Source organism: Phascolarctos cinereus, unplaced genomic scaffold (assembly GCF_003287225.1).
Source record: "Phascolarctos cinereus isolate Bilbo 61053 unplaced genomic scaffold, phaCin_HiC Scaffold_8;HRSCAF=390, whole genome shotgun sequence".
In the NCBI taxonomy this organism is placed as follows: domain Eukaryota; kingdom Metazoa; phylum Chordata; class Mammalia; order Diprotodontia; family Phascolarctidae; genus Phascolarctos; species Phascolarctos cinereus.
In genome coordinates this window covers 70,168,049-70,181,848 of record NW_027556291.1, presented here as the reverse complement: position 1 = coordinate 70,181,848, position 13,800 = coordinate 70,168,049, and positions in this window count along the sequence as shown.

The following is a 13,800-nucleotide window of genomic DNA, read 5'->3' as shown; positions in this document are numbered from 1 at the left end:
AATATATGTTTGCCTTACTGGACAAGGAGATGGCAAACCATTCCAGTATCTTTGCCAAGAAAACCCCATAAACAGTGAGGTCCATGATGTTACAAAGAGTTGGACATGACTAAATAACAACTTCCTGATTCCAGACCCAGTGCTCACTCCAGAAAGCAGCAAGTAGATAACAAAGAATCAGTATTAAGATGCCACCACTTGGTCATCTTTTTTGTTGCTGTTCAGTAGTATCCAACTCTCCGTTGAGCCAGCCCAAATCCCTTCTGAGATAACCTCCATAGGGAAATGCAAGGGAGTAGCATTTTGACAGGCCTACCCAAACCAGGCAGGGACATCTGTTTTTGAGGATTAACAATAGCAATAATAGCAACTTGTTGTTCAATCATTTTTCAATCATGTACAATTTGTTGTGACCCCATTTGGGGTTTTCTTGGCAGAGATACTGGAGTGGTTTGCTGTTTCCTTCTCCAGATCATTTGACAGATGAGGAAACTAGGGCAAACAAGGTGAAGGGACTTGTTCAGGTCACATAGCTAGGAAGTATCTGAGGTTGGATTTGAACTCACGAAGAGTTTTCCTGACTCCAGGCTGGGCACTCTATCCACTGCAGTGCCACTTTGCTGCTCCAGTCATCCCTTTACAAAGTGGGACTATCTTACTTTTATGAAATTTAAGGAAGTCTGACTATTGGACAGGCCTTTTCTGGAAGGCTGTAGTTTGCCAACTTCTTAAAATGTGAGGCTCAGGACCACCCACGGTAGTCCAGATCTGCTCCAGTGAGCAGAGGTTACAATGGCATCATTATCACATCCCCTGTTTTGGACACCAGCTATGATCGACTTTAGTTTGTTGTCCAATTTGTCACCCTGTGGATTCAGATTGGTCTCACAGGTGGCTGAATCCTCCAGGCCATTTTAGCCATCTCTTCCCCAATCTTGTACTAGTGCTGCCATTATTGGTTTGTTTTAAGCATAGAACTTGATATTTATCTCTACTGAATCTCATCTTGGTGGATTCAGCCCTTGTTCTAGCCTTTGGAAATCTTTTCAGATAGTAATTTTGTTATCCACTGCATTAAGTATCTCTCCCAGTGGCATGTCAAAGCAAATTTCCTAAGAAGATTCTATTTCTTCATCTAAGCCTTGATAAAAATAGGTCAAGGAGCAACCCTCCCTCGATTTATAGGAGAAACAGAGGAACAGAGAGGCAAAAGAACTTGTAACTTGTCCAAGGTAACAGAGGATAAAAATGATCAAGTCAGAATTCAAACCCAATTTCTCTCACTCCAGATCCAGTGTTCTGGGTCTATACTCCACTATGTCATATGAAAAAACACAAAATTCAATTCAATAAACACTTCTAATTCCATACCTACACTATGTTAGACCCAGAGAATACGAAGACAAAAAAAAACCCCAAAACAAAAACCAACCAACAAACAAAAACAAAGCAGCTTACATTGTATGAGCAGATGTAGCACATAAATGGATGAGTAAATTATAAGATTGGGCAGCTAGGTGGCTCTGCAGTGGACAGAACACCAGGCCTGGAGTCAGGAAGACTCATCTTCCTGAGTTTCAATCTGGCATCACACACTTAGTGGCTGTGTGACCTTGGGCAAGTCACTTCACTCTGCCTCAGTTTCCTCATCAGTAAAGAGTTGGAGAAGGAAATGGCAAACCACTCCAGTATCTTTGCCAAGAAAATCCCAAATGGGGTCATGAAAAGTCAGACAGGGCTGAAAAATGACTGAGCAGCAGCAACAACAAATTATAAGATGATTTGAGGAAGGAGAAAGCCCTAACAAATATTGGGATCTGGAAAGGCTTCCCAGAGGAGGTGGCATCCAAGTGGAAGAGATCTAAAGAGACTAACATAGAAATAAAGAGGTCATACATTTCAGACATGAAGGATAGCTTATATAAAAGTGTGGAGGCAGGAAATGGAATGCCAAGTTCAGGCAGCAAGCAGCAAGCAGTAGAGTATGTCTGGAATGTAGAGTGGGTGAAGAGGAGTAAAGGGAAATAAATCTAGAGAAGTAGGTGAGAATCAGATTATGAAGGACTTTAAACACCAGGTTGAGAAATTTGTATTTGATTCTAGAATCAAGAGTGAGCCATTGAATATTTTTGAACCAGGGAGTGATATAGTTAGACCTATGCTTTAGGAAAATCACTTTGCTCTCTGTATGGAGCATGGATTAAAAAGGGGAAAGATTGAAGGCAGGGAGACTGTTGCAAAAGTTCACATAAGGGATAAAAAGAGCACAGAACTGAGAATCAAGAGATCTGGGTTCTCATCTGTCTCTTCCATTAGCTTGGTGTGTGTGAACTGGTACAAATCACTTCCTATTACAGGGCCTAAGTTTCCTCCTGTGTTAAATGAAGAGGTTGGTCTAGATCAGGGGTGGGGAACCTGCAGCCTCAAGGCTACATGTGGCCTTCTAGGTCCTCAAGTGCAGCCTTTTGATTGACTCCAAACTTAACAGAACAAATCCCCTTCATAAAAGGATTTGTTCTGTAAAACTTGGACTCAGTCAAAAGGCCACACCCGAGGACCTAGAAGGCCACATGTGGCCTTGAGGCTGCAGGTTCCCCACCCCTGATCTAGATGATTTCTGAGGTCCCCTCTAGCTCTGACATTCTCTTGTCCTTTGCATAGCATTGGTGAGTTGGGGGTTGTGATTAAGGTTGTTGGTACAATCAACTATTTGCCCCTCACCCTACTACAGAATCATTGCCCAGGTGGTCTTTCTGGTAGAAGCAGTATCAAAGGTTCAGTAATTCTCTTTCGCCTTTAGTTAGCTGTGAGCCTCCAGCCAGAGATGGTACTTCTGGCAAAACATTACAGTGGTAGATCTATCTCTATCTCTTCTCTGGGTATTTTCCCCCCTCCAGTTGTCTCCTCCCAATGATATTCCCAATAAGGACACCCTGACTGGGAAATGTTCACAAGACAAAGTAAAAATTTGAAACATCTAAAAGAAAAACTGCCTAAAAGAAAAGGCTTCAGGCCACCATGAAGAAGCTTGAGGGGCAAAAGAAGTCACACAATGACTGCTTCTGGTTTGTAGCCTGGTAGAGGATGGGGTGGGGCAGGATTTCAGCAACACAGCTTTTGTCCAGAAACATTTTTTGTCTAATTGACCTTATAATAACATTTATAGAACACTTTAACATGCAAAGCATTTTACATATATTATCTCATTTGATTACCACAACCACTGTAGGAGGTGGGTATTATTGTTATCATTCCTATTTTACCAGTTGAAGAAACTGAAGCAGGCAGAGGTGACATGATTTACATGGAGTCACACAGCTAGTAAATGTCTGAGGTTGAATCAGAGCTCAGATCTTCCTGATTCCAGGCTAGGTGCTTTGTGCACTATAGCTCCCCCTAGCAGCCTCTATGTCTCTGTCTTTGTCTCTGTCTCTCTGTCCCTCCCTCTCTTGCTCTGTGTGTGTGTGTGTGTGTGTGTGTGTGTGTGTGTCTCCCCTTCCCTCCTTCCCTCCCTTTCTCTGTCTCTCTCTCTCTCTCTCTCTCTCTCTCTCTCTCTCTCTCTCCTTTCCCCTCTTTCTCTGTCTCCCTCTATGTCTCTCTCTCTTCTCCCCCTCCCTTTCTCTGTCATGCTGTCCCTCCCTTTCTCTCTCTCTCTCTCCCTCTCTCTTTCTGTCTCTCTCTCTGTCTCTCTGTCTCTCTCTCTCTCTCTTTCTCTCTCTCTCTCTCTCTCTCTCTCTCTCTCTCTCTCTCTCTCCCCCTCTATCTACACTTATGCTCTCCCAGCTTCAGGTGGCTTCCTCTAGTTCTCCTGTCAGGAGCTGGGTTCTTCTTTGAGTCTATCTCCTTGCTGACTTTTAAAGGTCCCCCAGTAAGGCCAGGTCTAGCATTCTTCATCCTAGGCTTCCTTTCTCAGTGCCTCAAGGGACTCATTCACACCTTGTAAAAGGATCAACTGGCCAGGCCACATTTTTACAGTGAGTTTCATACCTCATTATCCAGACCCTTTTCCGTGATTAAGTTTGTAAAAGACCAACTCACAGATGTTTTGATGTAAAGGAGTCTCACTGGAGCTGCAGGGAGCCCAACCACTGGCTATTGGTACCTTTTTGTCCCTCTTCAGGGCCTATGAGATCTTTGGGGGAGTCTAAAGAGTGAGGGGCCCCAGAAGTCAAGGAAAGTGTGACTTGCAGTGCTAAGAATAAAGCTAGAGATACAGGAACTAAGGAAGGTGAGTCAATAGCAGGTAAGGAAGATGCCTTGACCATCACCATGGACTTTCAGATGTCCTTAGCTTTCTCATTTCCCCCATGTTGGCTATTTTATTAGGCCATCTGTGTCCAAAGTAAGAATCCAAGGGAATACAGGGTGCTTATGACACCCCCCCCAAATAGGGTTATAGGCTAATTGGACCCTCAGTTCTATAGAAGAAAGGACATAGAACAATCTCCACAGGCCTTAGAACTAATCTCAAGTGCAAATACCCAGGCAGAAGTCACTTGAAGTCCTGAAGGTCACACACTCCTTTAGACTTTCCCCATGCACATTGGTAGGTCTGTAGTATGTGTGTATGTGGTGGGGATATAGAAGCAGCTTTCCTTTCCCTCCACGTTGGGAAAGGGGGTATGGTCCTCAAATCTAAGAAAGAAAGAAAGATGGAGACCAGAATAAAAAGTAAGCAAACAAGGAACCTGTTGGTGAGAGGAAGAGAGGAGGAAAGGGGGCAAGGGAAGAGGAAGAAGAAAAAGAAGAGAAAGAAAAAGGGGAAAGAGGGAAAAGAGGTGGTGGAAAAGAAGAGGAAGGGGGAAGGTAGGAAGCAGAGATGGAAAAGAAAGGGGATGGGGAGAAGGAAGAACAGGAGAAGGAAGAGAAGAGGAGGAGCAAGAAGAGGAGGAGGAGGAGGAGGAGGAAAAGGAGGAAAAAGAGGAGAAAAAGGAGGAAAAAGAGGAGATGAACAAAAAGGAGAAAACAAAGAATGTGGAAAAAGACAAAGAAGAGGAAGTGAATAAAAAGAGGATGATGAATACTACACATGCATGCTTCAGTGGCAAAGCACAGTATGATCCATCTTAAAGCTACATTGCCAGCAAGGGTGGGAGCCAGCAGGAGGGGGAGGTTCCGTGGAGCCACAAGGGAAGCAAAATCTGGGACTTCTTCTAGCTAGGTGCATAGTCTCTCTCCCCCAAACGCCATCCCAAACGTCCCTATTTATGTCTAAGGCCCCATCATTCTTCCAGTTTCTCAGGTTTGTAACCTTGCTATCACCCTGTACTCCTCTATTCTTCCTCACTCCACATACCCAATCAGTTGCCAAAATTTTCCACTTTTACTTTTACAAAATCTTTTGTATCCTCTCTCTACATTCATACACCTACTCCCCTAGTTCAAACCCTCATCTTCTCTAGCCTAGATTGTTGTAACTGCTTACAAATTCTTATCTCTGTTTCAAGTCTCTTCTCATTACTGTCTATCCTCAACACACACACAAACACATACACACACACACACACACCTGTCCCAGATTTCAAAATTGGAGAGGTTGCAGGGAGCTCAGCACCCCTCTAGTCTGACCCATACAAAAGGGATCCCCACTATAATACACCCTATGAATGATCATCTAGCCCTTGCTCAAAGCCTTCCAAGGAGGGGGAACCCTCCCCATCCCACCTTGGGGCACCTTCAGCAGTCAGGAAGCTTTTCCTGACATCAATCCAAAATTTGCCCCTTGGCACCTTCCCCCCTTGCTCCTGGTCCTGCCCTCTGGGCCAAGCAGGACAAGTCTGGCAACCTCCTCCACACAGCAGGCCTTCAATCACTTTAAGACTGCTCTCATGCCCTGCCCCCCTTGAACCTTCTCTCCTCCAGGCTCAATTTGCCCATTTCCTTGGGATGATCCTCCTATGGCATGAATTCAAGGCCCCACCCATTGTGGCTGCCCTCCTCTGGACACTCCCCAGATTACCAATGTCCCTGTTAAACCCAGAACTGGGCACAGTGCTCCAGATGAGGTCTGACAAAGTCAAAGGACAGTGGGACAGTCCCCTCCCTGTTCCTAGAAGCTCGGCCCCTCCTAACACAGCCCAAGATTGCATCAAGTGTTTTGGCTTTCACACCACATGGCTGACACTGACGCTGACATTGAGTCTGCAGCCCACTAAAACCCCTAGATCTTTCACAGAACAACTGCTGTCCATCCATGCCTCCCCAGTCTTACATTTGGGACATTGATTTTTTGTGCTCAAGGGACAGATTTTACTTTTATCCCAACTAATTTTCATCTTGTTAGATCCAGCCCAAGGCTCTGGACAAGCAAGATCTTTCTGGATCCTGACTCTGGCATCCTCTCTCCCTCCTAGCTGTCCCTCCTAGCTTGGTGACACCTACAGATTTGATGAGCTTGCCATCTGTGTCTTTATCCAAGGCACTGATAAAATGTTCAATAGCACATGGCCAAGCACAGATCCCTGGGGCACTCCACTGGAGACCTCCTGCCACACTGGCATTGGACATTACCAACCACTCTGAGTCCAGCCATCCAACCAGTCCTGAATCCAGCTGATTGTCTTATTGTCTATTCCATGTCTCTCCAACTTCTCCAAAAGTCTGGGATGCTAAAATCTAGGTAAATGACACCCCCAGAATTCTCTCATCTATTGCTTTAGGAATGCTGTCAAAAATGGAAATGAAATTCTCCTGGTGTGACCTGTGCTTGATGAAGCCAGGCTGGCTCTCTGTGATCACTGCTTCCCTTTCCAGATATTCACCAACCATCTCTTTAAGAGTCCTCCCTAGAATTTTCCCAGGGATCAAAGTCCAGCTCATTGGCCCACAGTTTACAGGCTGTTCTCTTCTGTTTCTAGAAAAACCTTACCTTTGTCTGTCTTCGGGCTCATTGTGCCTCTCCTGGTCTCCACAGTCTTTCAAAGATTGCCCAAGAGATCCCTCAGTGATCCCACCTGCCAGTTCTTTCAGTACTTGAAGAGATCATCCATCTGGGCCGGGTGACTCAATTCCTCCAGGGCAGTTCTCTCACCATCTCCTAACTTGCCTTGGCTCTCGGCTCGCAGTGAGTTATTTTTGTTCTGTCATTTCCAGTGTGGAGGTTATTCTCCTTTGCAGAGAAAACAGAAGGAAAAAAGTAAGTAGCTCTGCCTTCTCTCTGTTGTCAGCTACCATTGTCTCTCAATAAACTCCAGCTCCCCAGTAAACTCTATTTGCTCCCCATTTCCTCTGGGATAAAATATAGACTCCTCTGTTTAGCTTTTATAGACCTTCAAAATCTGGCACCAGTCTCTTGCTCCAGTGCTGTTTTACATGACTCTGCCATCCAGCCAAACAGACTCCTCTCTGTTTCCCATACAGGATACTCAATGTTCCATCATTCAGCCTTTGTACTAACCACCCCTCATCTCTGGAATCTACTCCCTTTCCCCCTTCACTTCACACAGCTCTGGTCTGCCTTCAAACCCAAGCTCAAGCATCATCTTCTACATGAAGCCTTTCTTGATCTCAACTGCTAGTGCCCTGTCTACCAAACTCAATCCATTTGTATATAATCCATTTATATTTATCCTGCACATGCTTATATATGTACTTGTCTCCCCCATTAGAAGAAGCTTAGTAAGCTCTTTGAAAGCAAGAATTACACTAGTCTTTGTATTTGTATTTTTACAGCCTAGCACCGTGCTTGGCACATAGTAATAGATATTTAATTGATGCTTATGGATGGATGGATGGATGGATGGATGGATGGATGGATGGACAGATGGACAATGAGAACTGAGCTGTTAGGTCCTGTGGGAGAAGAAGGAAAATGGAAGTTTGAACTAGGGATTCTTACTAGGTTTAGTAAAGTATCATCTAGCATGGAGATGGGGTCCCCTAGCCTCTCTCTCCTTTCTTGAAGGTCCCCCATTCACACATGTTTAATGGGAACTAAAGACATGGATAGTGTGGACAGAGGTAGCTGGGGCTCAGGTTTAAGATTATGGGAGTACCACTGTCATTAATGATCACTGACCAGAAGATGCCCAATACCTTGCCAATACTGCTGCCCCCAGTAAGCAGTTCATGCTCCAGATGAAGAACATTAGTCTAATGGTCATAACATCGTTGTCATGAGGTCAGGATTGGAACTTTGATATGGACATGGATTAACTAACTTGGTTCTGTTTCCAGATTTAGACTGAGCCCTAACCCTGACTGTAGAATGGAGTCCTAACCTCAACCTCACACCTATGTGTTAAAGAGATTGTTCAGGCAGCAATATGGAGGACAAACTGAAGAGTTGGAGAGAGGTGAGGTAGGGAAACCAATGAGGAAGCTGTTCCAATAGTCCAGACAACAGCTGATGAGAGATTGAACTATGGAGGTGGGATTGTCAATGGAGAGAAGGGGACAGATTCAAAAAACATTGTGGAGGCAGAATGGATAGAACTTGACAGCTGACAGCTGATTGCATATAGACAGAGGGGGCAGGGGGAGGCAAGGATGACTCCAAGTTTAAAAACCTGGGCAAATCAGAAAGATAGTGCTTCCCTCCACTAAGAACAGGGAAATTTGGGGGAGGGGCAAATTTATAAGGGAAACATGAGGAGTAGTTCCATTTTGGACATGTTGCTTTGAGATACTTATGCATATAGGAAGAGATGTCCAGCAGTTGGTAACATGGATTGCAGTTTGTCTAAAACTGAATATACAGATGTGGGGGTCATCTGTGGAGAAGTGATCATCAAATCCATGAGAGCTATAAAGAAATCTCCAAGTGATAAGATATCAAGAGAGAAGAGGACCAGGACAAAATCCATGGTTGGGGGCAAGATATGGATGATAATTCAGCACAAGACACTGAACATGTAGGAAGAGAACCAGGAGAGAGCAGTGTCGTGGAAACCAAGGGAGGAAAGAACGTCCAGAAAAAGAGGGCAGTTAACAGCATGAAAAGCTACAAAGGTGGGCGACTGAGAAAAGGCCATTCAATCTAGCAATTAAGAGATCGTTGGTAAACCACTGGGCAGTTTCAGTTGAATGGTGAGGTTGGAAGCCAGACTGCAGGAGTTAAGAAGAAAGCTAGAGGAAAGGAAGTAGAGGCAGTGAATGTAGATGGTCTTTTCTAGGAATTTGGCTGTGAGTGGGAACAGAGATATGATAAAATAGCTTGAAGGGATGTCAGGGTCAAGTGAAGCTTTCTAAAGCATGGGATGGGGGAGACCCGAACATATGGGCGGGCATTATGGTTGGCGCCAGTAGACATGGAAAGATCAAAGGGGAAAGAGAGTGGCCTATTCCAACCCTGGGCAATTAATTGCCTCTTGGCCCATCTCATAGATGCAAGACTCTGAAATACATGAAGAATAGTACAAAAGTCCCTGAGTCAACTTGATCCCTGTACCTAGAACATGCCCTGCTGTCTGGACACTGGTGTAGGGGAGTTGAGTTCAACCCAAAATTCAGACCATGGATAAACTTTGAAACCTTTATTCTTTGAATGAGCTTATGACCACCTACACAGGGGAGAGTTTCTCAGGGTCCAACTGAGGCCATGAATAATAGGCCCCTTTCACTCTGAGAATAGGCCAAAAGTCAGCCATAAGATGAGTCAGTTTCTATTCCCACTTTCAACTCATTTTAATGCTCCAAAATCCCAAACCATGGAAATGGAAGTGGAGGTAAGAGATAACACATTGCTCCCTTCCCACCAGTTACCACCTTGAAACTTTCACAAATAGAGGGAACAACCCTAGCATATGTTGGATGGCAGTTTAACTGTAAAAAAGGGAAAGTTGGGAAGCCATTTGGGAATTACCAAATCACCACTCCAATCTGGATGCAGATTTGGAAACCTGCAGCACTCCCACACATACCCCATCTCCAGCCCTCCTGAGAGAGCTTTGGCCGGCTCTACAGAGTAATACTCTTTAATAAATACCATTTAGACATCTAAGTCTTGAGCATGGGTTTTTCTCCTTTTCCACCTTCCCTGGCATAGATGCTGAGTTACTACATAATCACTCATTTGGAGAGGCCTTTGCCGTGAAATGTAAGGATGGAAATGGGTGAGAAATACTGATCAAGTCTCCATATTTGAAAACTTCAAAAACTGGCTTTGAGTGCCCTGATTCCAATTGCTGCAGTGAGTGTCCATAATTTAGCAAGTGAGAAAGAGGAAATGATTGATTGGGTGAGCTCCTGGAGGAAATGGGAGTGGGGAAAGGGTGGTGTGTTAGTGGTGAAAGTAAAGGGATTGGCCTTGGCAAGAAGGACCACTTCTTCTTCAAAGACTGGAACAAAGGAAGAGAGAATGGGGGACATCATAGAGGGAGAAGCTCAAGCCAGGTGGCTTTGATTTTCTAAGTAAATTAAGGAGTTGAAGCCATCTTGGGAGAGAGAAGAGTGTGAGAATAATGTCTGGGGCTTGATGAGATGTGGAAAGGTTGGGAACAACTGCTAAGGACCCCTGTGACAGAGAGTGAATCAGGAAAGAAGCAGAGGATTTCTAGGTATCATCAAGAGCCCTGCTGAGACTGGATGATACGAATTAGATATGGACACAGTCAGCACAATTGTGTGACTTTCTCCAGCAATATTTGGGAATAGGATCAGAGAAAGCAGATAGTGAGGATGACCCAGGGTTAGGGTTCTATAGGCTATGAATAGCAAAAGGAAAAGGGGACAATGAATTCAAATGTAGAATATGCTGCATGCTTGGACTGTTCAAATATAAGGTGGTGATAGTAAAGGAAGGAAAGTGAGGCTAGAGCAAAGATGATGGGAGTAAAGGGGAGGGGGCCTATAGGGAGTGTGAGGATGGATAATAGGCTTAGTAGGAGAAAGCCTAACAAATAACAGATTATGATCAGAGAAGGGAATCCTAAAAGGTTAATATCATGAAGGCTTTGGGTGATGGTGATGGTTAAGGTAGGTGGGTGCTGCTGCTCGTAGGAACTGAGAAGGTTATTGAACTGGGAAGGTTGAGTATTCAAACAGAGAGCAATAAGAACACCAAAGTCATCCAGGTATGGAGTGGAGAGGGGCACTGTGAGTCAGTTAATTTTTGAGAGGAGAGAGAACAGCCTGAAACAAGTACAGTTATCCCTTCCACATCAAGACTTTCCCCATCACAGTTTTGCTATACCATGGGTCAGCATAAAAAACTAAATGGGAATTTGGGGGGAGTTTTGCGGAAGCTGCAGATGACACGTGAAAACCAGCAGACAACACAGAGCCTTTGACCAAATACTTAACCCAAATTTTACAATAAGGTACTGTAAGCATCCCATAAAAGGAAAAAAATTCAAACTTCTTAGGTACAAAAGGAAGGCCAAACGATGTTATGCAGATTTTCCAGATCAGGGGGTGCTGCGCCCCTAGCCCCAGCAGCTATGGATAGCAGCAACAAGCATTGGATAGTGTGACAAAGCAAAATGGAGTGCCCCCTCAAAGAAGGATTGGTGGCTAAGTGATGGTTGCAGAGGAACAGGCTAGCAGGAACAATGGGAAGTGTGGCATTATCTACTAACTCCTCTTCCCAATCTACTGGGTTGTAGGCAGGGGCGTGCTGGAGCCAGCTCGAATGTATGTGCCATTTGCAGCATGAGCATTCACCCCTCAGAAATCAGCAAATACTACGAAGCACGCCTCAGTTGATTGTTTTCTTGATTGTGTAGGCTTAAGAAAGTGAGGGAGAAAATGTTAACGGTGCAGATTCAATTTAAAAATGTATCCTGCATGCATTGCATTTTCCCTTGGAGAGCCAGCTGTTAAACATTTACCAGCGTTCCCCTGGTTGAAGGGGATGAAAAAGTAGCAACCATTACTGGATAGGGTGGCCAAGGATGCAGCATCTTGAAGAGACAACCAGGTTCAAACCATTTTTAAAAGCTATTTTATCATTCTGAACTTAGCAATTCAGCATGCTTTTTCAAAGCTGTCCTGCTTGCCTATGTCTCCCACCAACTTTCCTTTGGCTCTTTTCTGTGCATTTAAAAAATGTTTCAATGACCCACTTTCTTACTTTTATTTTTTTTTTTAAATTGGTAACCTTATCCCAATGGATAGAGTACTGGGCCGGGAGTCAGAAAGACCGGTATTCAAAGCTAGCCTCAGACACTTACTGGCTGCTTGATGCTGGGCAAGTCACTTAACTTCTGCCTGCCTCAGTTTCCTCATCTGTAAAATTGGGATAATAATAGCACCTACCTCACCGGGTTGTTGTGAGAATCAAAATGAGATAATATTTCTAAAGTGCTTAGTACAGTACCTGGGGCAGCTAGGTGGCACTGTACTGGATACAGCACTGAGTTTGGAATTGGAAAGACTCATCTTCTGAGTTCCAATCTGGCCTCAGACACTTACTAGCTGCATGACCCTGGGTAAGTCACTTCACGCTGTTTGCCTCAGTTTCTTCATCTGTAAAATGAGTTAGAGAAGGAAATGGCAAACCACTCTAGTATCTTTGCTAAGAAAATCCCACATGGGGTCACAGAGTCGGACGTGACTGAAACGACTGAACAACAAGAGGTTCCTGACACATAGTGCTATATAAATATTATTATTATTAATATTATTATTAATATTACTATTATCCCATCGCTGTCAGGAAATGGGCAATGTGCTTGGCACCAGTCCTCTAGAATCATGGTTAGTCACCACATTGATCAGATATCTTAAGTCTTTCCAAATTATTTGTCTTTACAACGTTGTTTTTATTGTATAAATTGTTCTTCTGATTCTGCTTATCTTACTTAGCGCCTACAAATCTTCCTCGGTTTCTCTGAAACTGCTTCTCCTTTTTTATGGCATGACTATATTCTGGTACAGTCATATACCTTAACGTGTTCAGCCATTCCTCAGCTGATGGACATTTCCTCACTTTGCAGGTCTTTGTCACTACAAAAAAGGCTGCTAGTGATGTCTTTGTACATATGGGTCCAGTTATCTCTTGCTCAGTCAGTCAACAAACATTTATTAAGGGTTTGCTATGTGCCAGGCACTGTGCTAAAACCCTTTTACAAATACTATTTTATTTGATCTTCACAACAACCCTTCAAGATAGGTGCTGTTATTATCTTTATTTTACAATTGAGGAATCTGAGGCAGACAGGCTAAGTGACTTACCCAGGGTCACAAAGCTAATAAGTATCTCAGGCCAGGTTTGAGCTTGGGTCTTCATGCCTTCCACACTATCACCTAGCTGCCTCACACCCTCTGGGGACACCTATGGCTAGCGGCCATGACCTGGAGGAAGACCTATAAAGGAGAGAGAAGAGAAATGGGTAGGGGAAGAACCAGGAAAGAGCTGTATCACAAAAACCTAGAGAGGAAAGAGGATCCAGGAGGTGATTTCAGAGCGGCTGCAGAGAGGTCAAGGAGAATGAGGATTGAGAAAAGGCCATTGGATTTGCCAACGAAGAGATCAGTAACTTTGAAGATGGCAGTTTCAGTGGAATGATGAAGTCAGAAGCCAGAATGAAGAGGGAGATGAGAGGAAGTGGAAGTACAGATTATAGATGAGTGTAGCCACAACAGAGAGGACAAGGCGAGAGCTAGCAGGGATGGATGGATCCAGTGGGGGCTTTTTGAGGATGGGGAAGACATGGGTGTGTTGGTAGGTAGTAGGGAAGCACACAGGAGACAGGGAGAGATTGAAGATAAGTGGGGGAGTAGGCATGATAGAAGGGTTTGTCGGCTAGAGAAAGCAAGGCAAAGTAGGCTCATCCACATAGAGGGATTTGCCTTGGCAAGGAAAAGGGCCACCTCATCTTGTGACACAAAGTAAAGAAGGAGATGGTGGAGGAAGGAATC